Genomic DNA, 11416 nt, shown 5'->3' on the forward strand with positions numbered 1-11416 from the left:
AAGCAATTAAGAGGATGACTCTGGGATTGAGCTGATACCCAGTATGTAGACCCAGAGCTTTTGCAGACCCCAGGCCTGCAGCCTACTCCCCAGTTCACTTTGGTGATCCCTGGCTGGCCCCTTGGTGGCAGACCACGAGAGGAGGAGGGAGGCCAGCAGCTGGAATTCAGCTGTGCCTGGAGACAATCCGTGTCCAATGGGAGATGGGGGCTCCTTTCTGATCTGGATGAGGGCCAAACTGAGGGACTGACTGCCAAGCCATAACCTGGAGTCCGGTGTTCCCAGCTCCTCCCCAATCTCTGCCCCTGAAAGGAAGGTAGAAAGCCCAGAGTCAGCCTCTACCCAAAGAATGTCTACTCCCTACCCCAGCAACTGGTTCTGACCAGCAGATATAGGAGAGTGGGTGAGAGTCCTCCAACCTAGTTCTGAGGTTCAGTGAGGTTTTGTGGAGATATATTCAAGCCTATGTGTTCCCCTTCCCCCTCCTGCCCAAGGCTCCCAAAGCCAGGGACTCTCTTGGGGGGGAAGAAGGTAGCTGACAGAGCTGAGAAGGGACCCCACAGGATCAGGCCAAAGATTTCATACCAAGCAACCTCTGTTAATGCCAGCTGGGGGGGTAGTTAAAATATGGCTAAGAAATTCTAGCCCACCTTCAACTATTCAGCCATGTTAAAGAAAAAACTACACATATAAAAGGGTTTTTAGACTATTTATTTATGAGTATGTGTCAAAGTTTTATTTCAGTCTTGCTGCAAGTACAGAGACTTATAAGAGGCCAATTTAAGATTACCTCTTGGGAGACACGCTTAGAGGAAAGAAAAGGAATTAGACTCGTTAAAGTGGACATATAAAACAAATGTCTGGATAAAATTCATCAAACTCTTATAATCAGAAGGGTAGTGGGAAACTGGTTTCTAAGAAAAAAATTTGAATTTCATTAGAAGTTTATCAGAAAAATTACTTTAGCATTTTTACCAAAAATGCTAATTTCTGGGCTGTGGCTATGGCTCAGGGGTAGAGTGTTTGCCTAGCACGAGTGAGGCACTGGGTTCAATCTTTGGCACCATATAAAAATAAAATAAAGGTTATTGTGTCCACCTACAACTGAAAAAAACAAATATAAAAAAATGCTAATTTCCTCCCAAAGGAAATAATGGAGTTTACTTGGTACCAAGGCCCTGTCCCAGACAAATTTGGGATTCTTTTTTCTTCAGTAGAAAATTCTGCCTCAGGGCTGGGGTTGTGGCTCAGTGGTAGAGTGCTCACCTAACATGTGCGAGGCCCTGGGTTCGATCTTCAGCACCACATTTAAAAAATATAAATAAATAAAATAAAGGTATTATATCTAACTACACCTAAAAAATAAATATTAAAAAAAGGACAATTCTGCCTCAGCTTCTGATCCAGGGAAGAGGCTCAAGCACAAAGCAATTAATATGCAAATTTTAGGTTCATGTGTGCCCAAGCCTGTGTCAGACACCAAGAGGACAGCAGGACAGTGGGCAGAAGGTGCAGGAAGCGGAATTGTCTCCAGGCAAAGGGTTCTTGATACAAGAATCTGTCCAGGCCAGTGCCTCCAGAAGTTTCTAGTCCCCTTGTGTTGGAGGTAAGCAAGACCTCAGAGGAGACAGGCAGCTTCTATTTCAGAGCTGTTTATCCAAGAGTGGCACCTGGACTTCTGGCAGGATTCCAGATGATTTTCGATGGTGCATTGACAAGATGTTAAATCACACTGAATCTCACAGTGAGAAAGTTTTTTCCCTGTCAATTCTCTATCCCTTTTTTTCTTTCCATCGGAACCTGGGTTCACAGAACAGGATTAATCAAATTCCTCAATTCATGGGATACTTTATTATTATAGATTTAGTGAGTCTTCTTTATTATTTGTTTAAAAATAATATTATAAGCATGCCATGATTTTATCACCCAAAATGATATCTTGAGTCTTGACAATAACTGACAACTGAACAAGTGGTCCCCCAAAGTATTCCCTACCTCTAACCAGAGGCAACTGGCATCCTGAATCCAGTGTTAATCATACCTTTGATTTCATTTTAATATTTTTTGTACTTATTTTTAAATTATATTCTAAATTTTAACTTTTATTCTTTTTAAAATGGTATCAACTATAATTCCAGCTACCCAAGAGGTTGAGGAGGAAGATCACAAGTTTAAGAGCAGCCTGGGCAATTTAGCAAGACTCTGTCTCAAAAAATAAAAAGGGTGGGGAATGTAGCTCAGTGGTAAAGCACCCTGGTTCAATCCCTAGTACTGGTGTGGAAAAAGTATCAGGTTGCATGTAACTTTTTTGACTTGCTGTTTCACATAATATATTATATTACTAAGAGTCATTCATATTGTTGCATGTCACATAAGTTCTTTTGTTTTGACTACAGTATAATATTCTGAGGTCCAGGCTATTGTAAAAAATAATACTTTGCATATGCCCAAAATCATTGTAGCATTATTTGTAGTATCCAAAAGGTGGAAGCAACCCAAGCACGCAGCAGGAGATTGGTAGATGAACCAAATGTGGTGAATACATACAATGGAAGGTTATTTAGCCTTAAAAAAGAAAGGAAATTCTGGCACATGCTACAACATGAATAACTCTTGGGAACATTATGTAAAGTAAAATAAGCCTGTCACATATAGTATTTGTCAAAGGGCAAATACTATATGAGTCTACTTATACCAGGTTCCTAGAATAATCAAATTCACAGACCGAAGTAGAATGGTGGTAGCCAGGGGCTGACGTGGGAGCAGAATGGGATTATCATTTCATGGGTACAGAACTTTGGTTTGGGGAGACAAAAAGTGTTCTGGAGACAGAGGTGTGATGGCTGCATGACAGCGTGAATGTGATTAATGCCAAGAATTGTACACTTAAAAATTGTTAACATGGAGCTGGACACACCTGTAATCTCAGCTATTCCAGAGACTGAGGTAGGATGATCACAAGTTTGAGGTCAGCTTGGGCAACATAGCGAGATCTCTATCTCAGGGGGGAAAGAATCTTTTTGTTAACATGATAAAATTTTATGGTATGTGTGTGTGTGTCTGGAGATTGAACCCAGGCCCTGGCACATGTTAGGCAAGTGCTCTACCTACTGAGCTACATCCCCAGCCCTACAGTATATGTATTTTATCACAATAAAAAAGATATTACTTTCCCACTAGTTGGCATTTGGGTTGTTTGATTCTTCCAGGATTTTTTCAAAGAGAATGCCTCAGTTTGGTGCTACTGTATCTTTAAAACCTTTCTAACTTGTTTCTCTTTCCATTTTTAACAAAGAAAGAGAAGGTCTTTTTTTTTTTTTTTTTTTTAGAGAGAGAGAGAGAGAGAGAGAGAGAGAGAGAGAGAGAATTTTTAATATTTATTTTTTAGTTTTCGGCGGACACAACATCTTCGTTTGTATGTGGTGCTGAGGATCCAACCCGGGCCGCACGCATGGCAGGCCAGCGCGCTACCGCTTGAGCCACATCCCCAGCCCCGAAAGAGAAGGTCTTAACCTCAAGTTCTTAGCAGACTAGAATCAAAAAACATTGTTTTTATTTTATTTCTTTTTATAATTATTTTCTCTTTTTTGGTAAATGAAAGTTGATTTTTCTGTTACTATAGTGCTATAAAGTATTTTTAAAATAAACATACTTGAGCAAAAATAGTACTTTGATTTAAAGAAAAATATTGAGTCAAAAACATGATAGAAGGAATATGGATGAGGTATAAGCCATGAAGCGGCTACTTGATACTAGAGTTTGGTAAACATAATAGAGGTTGCTCAGACTCAGACTTGAATCAGTGATCTCTGTGGTCCTTTCAAGGTTAATTGTCACAGGACTGGGGACTTTCCTAGCCTGCACAAGGCCTGGGTTTGATCCCCAGCACTGCAAAAACAAACAAATAAGGTTAACAGTTTCTGATATTTTGGATATACCAAGAGTGCAAGTCACAGGAGCTCAGGAAGGGTTGAATCATCAGGACAGGCTTTGTGTAAGAACTGGGACATGATCTTGGTTCTATAGGACAAGTAGAACTTAAGATAAAGAAAATGAGAGTGAGTTCTTCCACATAGAGAGAATGGCATGAAGGTGAGGCTCATCAAGGTACGTTTATGGGCTGCTGAGCCTGCTTGATGAAAACAAAGGATAGTGATAGAAAGTAAAGAAAATGAATTTGGAAAGTCTGAGAAATCAAAGGAGAGGAATTTAGTTTGTGAGGTCATAGGGAGCCACAGAAAGTTCTCGAGCAGGTAAGTGACATTCTGAAAGGACTCAGATTAAATAGATAGAACCTGTTTTTTGAGGATAATTCTCTCCTTCTCTGGACTGAGGTTGCTGATTAGTTCATTCTTCTCTCAAATATTTGTCAAAGACTCTGCCTATAGATTCAGCAATATACAAAAACATACCCCACATTCTACAGTCCTTTAGTGGGTAAGCCAGACCTTAAATGAACTAATCACATCACCATGTAAGGAGGTATTCCTGGTTCATACAGCAAGGGGAGGCTTACCTGGCTTAGGAGTGGAGGCAAGGCTGTTCTGAGGTGACATCTGAACTGATATTGGAAGGATAAGAAAGAGTTAGATGTATGGGGAGAAGAAAAAAGCATTTCAGAACCAGCAAAGCAGGACCCAAAGCCTTGTGGCCTGCAGAGGAGGCCTGGAGAGCCCCAGGAGTGGAAAGTCCATGAAGAAGGTACTTAGGAGTGGGTCTCAGGGAGTGCAGAAAAATGTGGCAAGCAAGGAGAGGCTAGGAGGTCTGCAGAGGCCACAGCACAATGGAGCCCAGCAGGTTTTAGATGATTTTGTCCTTTATCCTAAAAGAGAATTGTATCATGGATCTGTGGATCTGGGATGTGAGCGGAACAGTGTTCTGAAAACAAATGTTCTGGAGGGCAAGCTGATTGTGAGTGATTTTCTTAGAGGCCAGCCCTGGAACTTTCCATTCCCCAGTTATTAGAAGCCTAAAATGAGAGTGCAGAAGCCCTGGGGGGACTGGAGAGGTGGTGGAGAAACGGCAAACGGGGAGGGACTGGTCGTTAGGATCGGGTAAGTTGAGGAGGTGGGCCAAAGGGAATTTGCATGACTGGGGGGGCACGTGGAGTGGACCCAGGAGCAGGATGCTGCTGGCAGCCTGGAGAAAGGCGGGGTGGGGAGGGGGTTGGAGAAGGCCAACTAAAATCACTAGCACAGGCAAAAAAACTATAGCAGTGACAGAGTTTGCCCAGGAGAGGGCTCCACCTTGGGAAAATGGCTGAATCACAATTACTCACATGATCTCTGAGGTTCCCGGGAGAAAAAATTACCAAGACAGGGCCTTGGGAAAAACACTGCCATGGGGCGGGGGAGCCAGGGATGGTGGCTGAAGGCAGGCTGAATGGTGATATTTGAGCAGACCCAGGGGGCCAGGGAGAGCAAAGAGCTGCAGTGGCCAGGGTTTATGACCAAAGACAGAGGTGCCTGCCTGGGAGGCCCCCGGAGATGCCAGCTCACCAGTCCTCAGGTGTAATTCCTACCATGTGTAATTCTGCTTTCTCCTGGTGTGACTTGAGGATGGAAAGAGAAAGCAGGTGGGACCTTGACCAGGACGATGGGAATAGAGGCTGACCTGGAAGCTAGAACTCTTCCCCCTTTTCTTTTTTTTTTTTTTACTTTTGAAAACTTGAATATTATCCTTTAATTTTTTTCCCCCTTTTCTTCTTAACCTCCCTGGGGTGTGGAAAAACAGGGAGACTGGGAAGAAAACTTCTCTCTAAAAGAAGCCAGGCTGTAGGGAAGCGGGGAGAAGATGAAACCTGAACAGAAGTCCATGATGCTTTTCAAAAAAAATTTTTTTTTCAGTACTGGGGATTGAACTCAAGGACACTCTACCACTGAGCTACATCCCCAGCCCTTTTTATTTTGAGACACAGGTCTCACTAAATTGCCCAGATTGGCAAACATTCTACTTGAGCCTTTCAAGTAGCTGGGATTATAGGTGAGCGTAGTGCACCTGAAACTTTTCAATACCTTTTTTTTTCCCCCTTGCAGTACTAGGGATTGAAGCCAGGTGTGCTTTAGCACTGAACAAGTTCCCAGCCCTTTTTTGTTTTTAAATTTTGAGACAGGATCTTGCTAAATTGTCAGGAGTGGCCTGGAATTTGCTATCCTTCTACCTCAGACTTCCAAGTAGCTGGGATTATAGGTATGTATCATCACACTAGTTTTTCAATAATTTTAAGTGTGGGGAATAAGCTGAGTTTGGGGAACCCAAGGCTTGTGTGCACATGTGGGCAAATATATGTATATGCACTCAGACACCAACACAACTCATGCACACTTCCATCCATATTCACCATACACACATACATAGCACTTATTCACATTATATCTCATTATATAGCAAATGCATCCGTACACTTGCTCATACACTCTCATCCACACACACCCACGCTCAATACATGTTCCCTCCTAATCCTCTCCTTCCTCTATATCCAGCCCAGGAGAGTCCCAGGCAGCTATTCAAAATGATCTTGGATCTCTATTCATATCTCATGAGTAGCCACTAGCAGAGGTGAGTAGCTCCATAGTGTGCTGTGTGTGTTTTTAAGTAAAAGACATAACTCAGAGAGATGATGTGGTAGGGATAGAGATAGGAGATATCTCAAGATGTGATATGTGTCTCTCAGGGGTTAAATGTAGTGATGTGTGCATTCATTCATTCAATCATTTGCTCAACGAGGTTATGGAGGAGCCACCATGTTCCAAGTCCTTGGTTAAACAGTGAACCACCCAGGCACTGCTCCTGCTCATGATCTAATGGGCTCCAGAGAAGACATGCCCTTAGGACACAGCTGGTAAATGCTACAATGGGGGAGTGCCCTGTGTGCTACGGGAGCTGAGAGCAAGCCAAGTGACCAGCAAATGTACACAGAATGTGGTGTGTACCTTATGGGGGCAAGTAAGGACATTGGTCTGGGGAGCATCCTCAGGATGCGAGCTGCAGGGCAGCAGGCAGGAACATGTTTGGATGAATGTGTGGACTGGGAGGTGTGAAGTGCTTGTATGTATGGCCTTGAGTGTGTATGGGAAGGGATGAGGTGTGTATCATTATCAGAATTATCAGAGCAAACCGGCTCCTTATTACGTGTATAATTTCCCTGTGTCCCATTGGGTCCTTCCGTGCAGAGGGAGCTGGAGTGGAACTAAACCAAATAGGAGATTTAGCAACTTGAAGGGGCTGCGACAGAGCTTAAAGTGCTGCTGATGGATGGCGGTGGCAGGCAGGAAGGGAAGGGGGCGTCAGCAGTAATGGCAATAAGGAGAGAGAAGAAGGGGATGTTGTTTGGGCTGATAACAGGCACCAATGCCTGGTGCCCACTTCAGGTGGTCTGGAGACAACTCCAGGAACTGATAGTTCCCTGCAATAACCTGGAGGTGGGAAGTAAACTTGGGAGAGGGAGGACTCAGCCAAGCGCAGCCCAGTCCTGCCTGAGGTAGGAGGTTCCGGCCTGAGCACCTGGCTGCACAGCCTCCTCTCTTTCAGGACTGTATCTTATATCTCACATGTGGAAAATAATCTGGGAGTTTAGTGGAAAAAAATCATCTCATCTCAACATGGGATTCAAAGCTCACCTTTGCAGAAGGACCTTGGGCAAGTTACTTCTCAGAGTAGTGTCATCATTGGGAGAATACATTTGTGCTGCATGCATGTAGGATTGGACTGATGATCAGTGATATCAAAAACTGTCACCTAGTAAGCACTCTGAATGCTGGCATTTTTTAAAAATTTAGGTTTATTGAAAGATTCCTTGAAAAAGATACCACTGCCTTTCCGCTTCACTTCAACTCCTCATTTTTACTCTGCATTCCCAAAATTATAAAGAGAATAATGGTGGGCTGGGGATGTGGCTCAAGCGGTAGAGCGCTCACCTGGCATGCGTGTGGGCCTGGGTTCCATCCTTAGCACCACATACAAACAAAGATATTATGTCCGCCGAGAAATAAAAAAATAAATATTAAAAAAAAAGAGAATAATGGTGATAAGTTGGAACTACGGATGTGGTGGAGACAGACAACTTGGGCAACAACTTAACATTAGGCATCCAATGTTCCAAACAGAATGTGGAATCAGAGAAGGATTCCTTCTACTACCCTGGAATTGGATGCAAGCTAACTATTTCCATGATAGATAAGTTTTGCAACTTTGTGCCTTAATTGTATCTAATACGAATAATTCAAGAAATCTATGAGATGACACAAAATCAATCTCCCATGCACTATCTTCTATTCTAGAATGATGACTTTTTATTAAAGGTGTTGGACACCATCTACCTGCCAATTGGTCTACATCTCTCCAACCCTTTAAGATTCAAACCCAACCCTGTTCCCTACCTGGGCCTGTGGAGACTGCCCCTTCTGCGTGCTCTGGAGCTAGAGAACTGTTTCTAAATAGCAGTGTCCATTTCTCTGCATGACCATCCAAGCACATTTCTTTCTCCGGTTTCTTTTTTCTTCCCTCTTCCACTCTATTTTTTTCTGTTTAGCCAAGTAACTTGTATTCATTGTAGGAAAGTGTAAAAAAGCAGGAAAAAGAGGGGCTGAGGTTGTACCCTCAGCTGTACCCTCAGCTGAGACCTCTCTTCATTCCTACTTTTTCTGCTCTCTGCCATCACTGCAATCTGGCTTTTCCTGAAGCATGGCCCTGTCACCCAAAAGGTCTGAGACTAAGGATCCCAGAGCCCTGGAGGCTGCAGCAGGCCCATAGTTTCTCTTGCTGGATTGTTGCTACAGCCTAAATGCCAATCATCAGTTGCCATGGAAATCACCCAAATGTACTCCATTATGTCCCTGTCCTGCTCAAAACTATGGTGGCCAATTAAATACAAACTTCTCTGGCACTCAGGCAGGGTCTTGCTAAGCTAACCTCAAACCTACATTTGCAGACTCCTGAAATGATTTTTGTCCACCTTCACACAATGTCACCCCCGTGAAGAATCCATAGTTCTTCCCTCCTCTGCCTATCAGTGCTACCTACCTTCCCTCCTATCCTGTAGTTAAGGCCTCCTCTGGCCAAACCTTTCCTGATCACCCTTCCTAGCACAGGTATACCACTTCCTTTGAGTTCTATGGGACTTCTTACTCCCCTCAGGGCATCAATCTTAGGCTGCCTGATAGCATAATGATTTTTGTCAATTGAAGCATTAACTTATGTACAGTCAAGTGCAATCATTTTAAGTCAAATTTTTTCAGTACTGGGGATTAAACCCAGGGGAGACCTGCCATCCAGCCACATCCCCAGCCCTTTTTAATTTTTATTTTGAGACAAGATCATCTTGAACTTGTGATCCTCCTGCCTTGGCCACCCAAGTTGCTGGAATTATAGAGTGTGCCACTGTGCCTGGCTTACATGAAGTTAAATGGATTTTTACATGCACATATGCGCGCACACACACACACACATACACACATACACAGTCACCTATAACCACATGAAAACATACATATATCTAGTATACTAGCATTTTTTGCCTTTTCCCCTAGTATCTCCTATTTTATCTTCTATCATCGTGGGTTAATTTTGCCTTATACAACATGGATTAATTGAGCCTTGTATAAATGCATCATACAATATATACTCTTTGGTGTCCAAAGACATGCAACATTGCATCTGTGAGATTTACCTATATTCTTGTATTCTTTAGTTGTTTATTCTTTTTTCCTTGCTTTGTAGTATTCCATTATGTCCCTGTCCTGCTCAAAACTATAGCTGAGAATATACCAAAATGTATTTGTCCATTCTATTGTTGATGGGCAAACTGGGTTGTCAGTTTGGGGTAATTACAAAATCAGCTTCTGTGAACATTCTTGTACATGACTTTTGCTGAATATAGCATTCATTTCTCAAGAGCATATACCCAGGAGCAGAACTGCTGAGGTGTAGGATATACATATGTTTACCTTGAGTAGCACTGCCAAACATTTGTCCCAAGTGATTCTTCGGACAACTTACACTTCTAGCATCGTCTGTGAGTTCTGGTTGCTCTAGCATTGTCAGTCTTTTTCATTTTGGCCACTCTAGCAGGTGTGATGGTTATTTCTTTCTATTTTATAAAAATAAATAATGATCTTTTCCACCTGTCAATCAACTACCAAATTAGGACTTAGTCTCTATTGATTGCCTCTAATCCCAACAATTCTGGAAAGTAGGTATCCTCCTCTCTTTTCTCTTCCCTCCAAAAGTAGGCATTATTGAATTTTTTGAAAATTTCTTTTGGTTCTGAGGATCAAACCCAGGGCCTTGCACATGGTAAGCACATGCTCTACAACTGAGATCCCCCAACCCAGCCCTTGAAAATAGGTATTATTATTTCTGCTTTACAAGAGGGGGTCTGGGCAACTAATAAGTTGAACAAAATGGTGTGGAATGGTAAGTAGAACCAGAATACAAATACAGAACTGTCTGACACCAAAGGACCTATTTGTCCAAATATGTCATCCTACCTCTCTCCTGCCACATAGTAGGGAGCAAGTGCCTTATTTATCCCCCTCAAAACACTCTGTAGTGCCTAAGTAAGATCCTCATAAAGGATTGTTAAAATAAATGAACTGTCCATGAAGAGGCTGTGCTTGGCAGCAGGCAAGGCACAGAAGGGAGCTCTTGCAGCAGCATAGGCCCATGTGGGTATTCTAAACCCCTGTCACTGACTAGCTGCAGCTGAAATCAGGAGACCTGTTGTTTGAGAAGGAAAGAAGGATGGGAGACCATGCATGGTGGTGCACTCCTGTAATCCCAATAACTTGACAGGAGCATGGCTATCCCTGTCACCCTGATTTGGCTATAATTACATGTGGGAGATGGTCAGTTCTCACTTCTGTGAGGCAGGAGAATCTCAGATTCAAGGATAACCTCAATAATTCAGCAAGGACCTAAGGAACTTAGCAAGACCCTGTCTCAATATAATAAAAAATAAAAAGGGCTGAGGATGTGGCTCAGTGGTTGAAGACCACTGGGTTCAATTCCCGATACCAAAAAGAAAAAAAAAGGAAGGAAGGAAACAAGACCCCTGTCCTTAGTCAACATAGGCCTCATTTCCTCATCTGTAAAATGGAGATAATAATACTGCCCTAAATGAAAGAATGAGAAGCAGTGCTTTGTCATTTGCAAATAATAATTTTTAAATTGACAGAATTTTCTAATCAGCTCTTACCTGTGGAAGTTTATAAATTTTATGGATTCCAGGAGGCCAATCTTGGAGATCCAGGTTGGCTTGATTTGGGGTGGGCCCTGAGCATATAGATCTTTTTGATTTACATCAATCTCAGTTAAGGGTGAGAATATTTGGGGTGGGACCAGGGAAATACTTTTCCTGGTTCATCTTTCTGAGTGTGGAAACAGGGAAACACCTCTCAGGGAAGTCTTTTAATTAATT

The sequence above is a fragment of the Spermophilus citellus genome (genome assembly GCF_964194105.1).
Source record: "Spermophilus citellus genome assembly, chromosome: 15".
Taxonomy (NCBI): domain Eukaryota; kingdom Metazoa; phylum Chordata; class Mammalia; order Rodentia; family Sciuridae; genus Spermophilus; species Spermophilus citellus.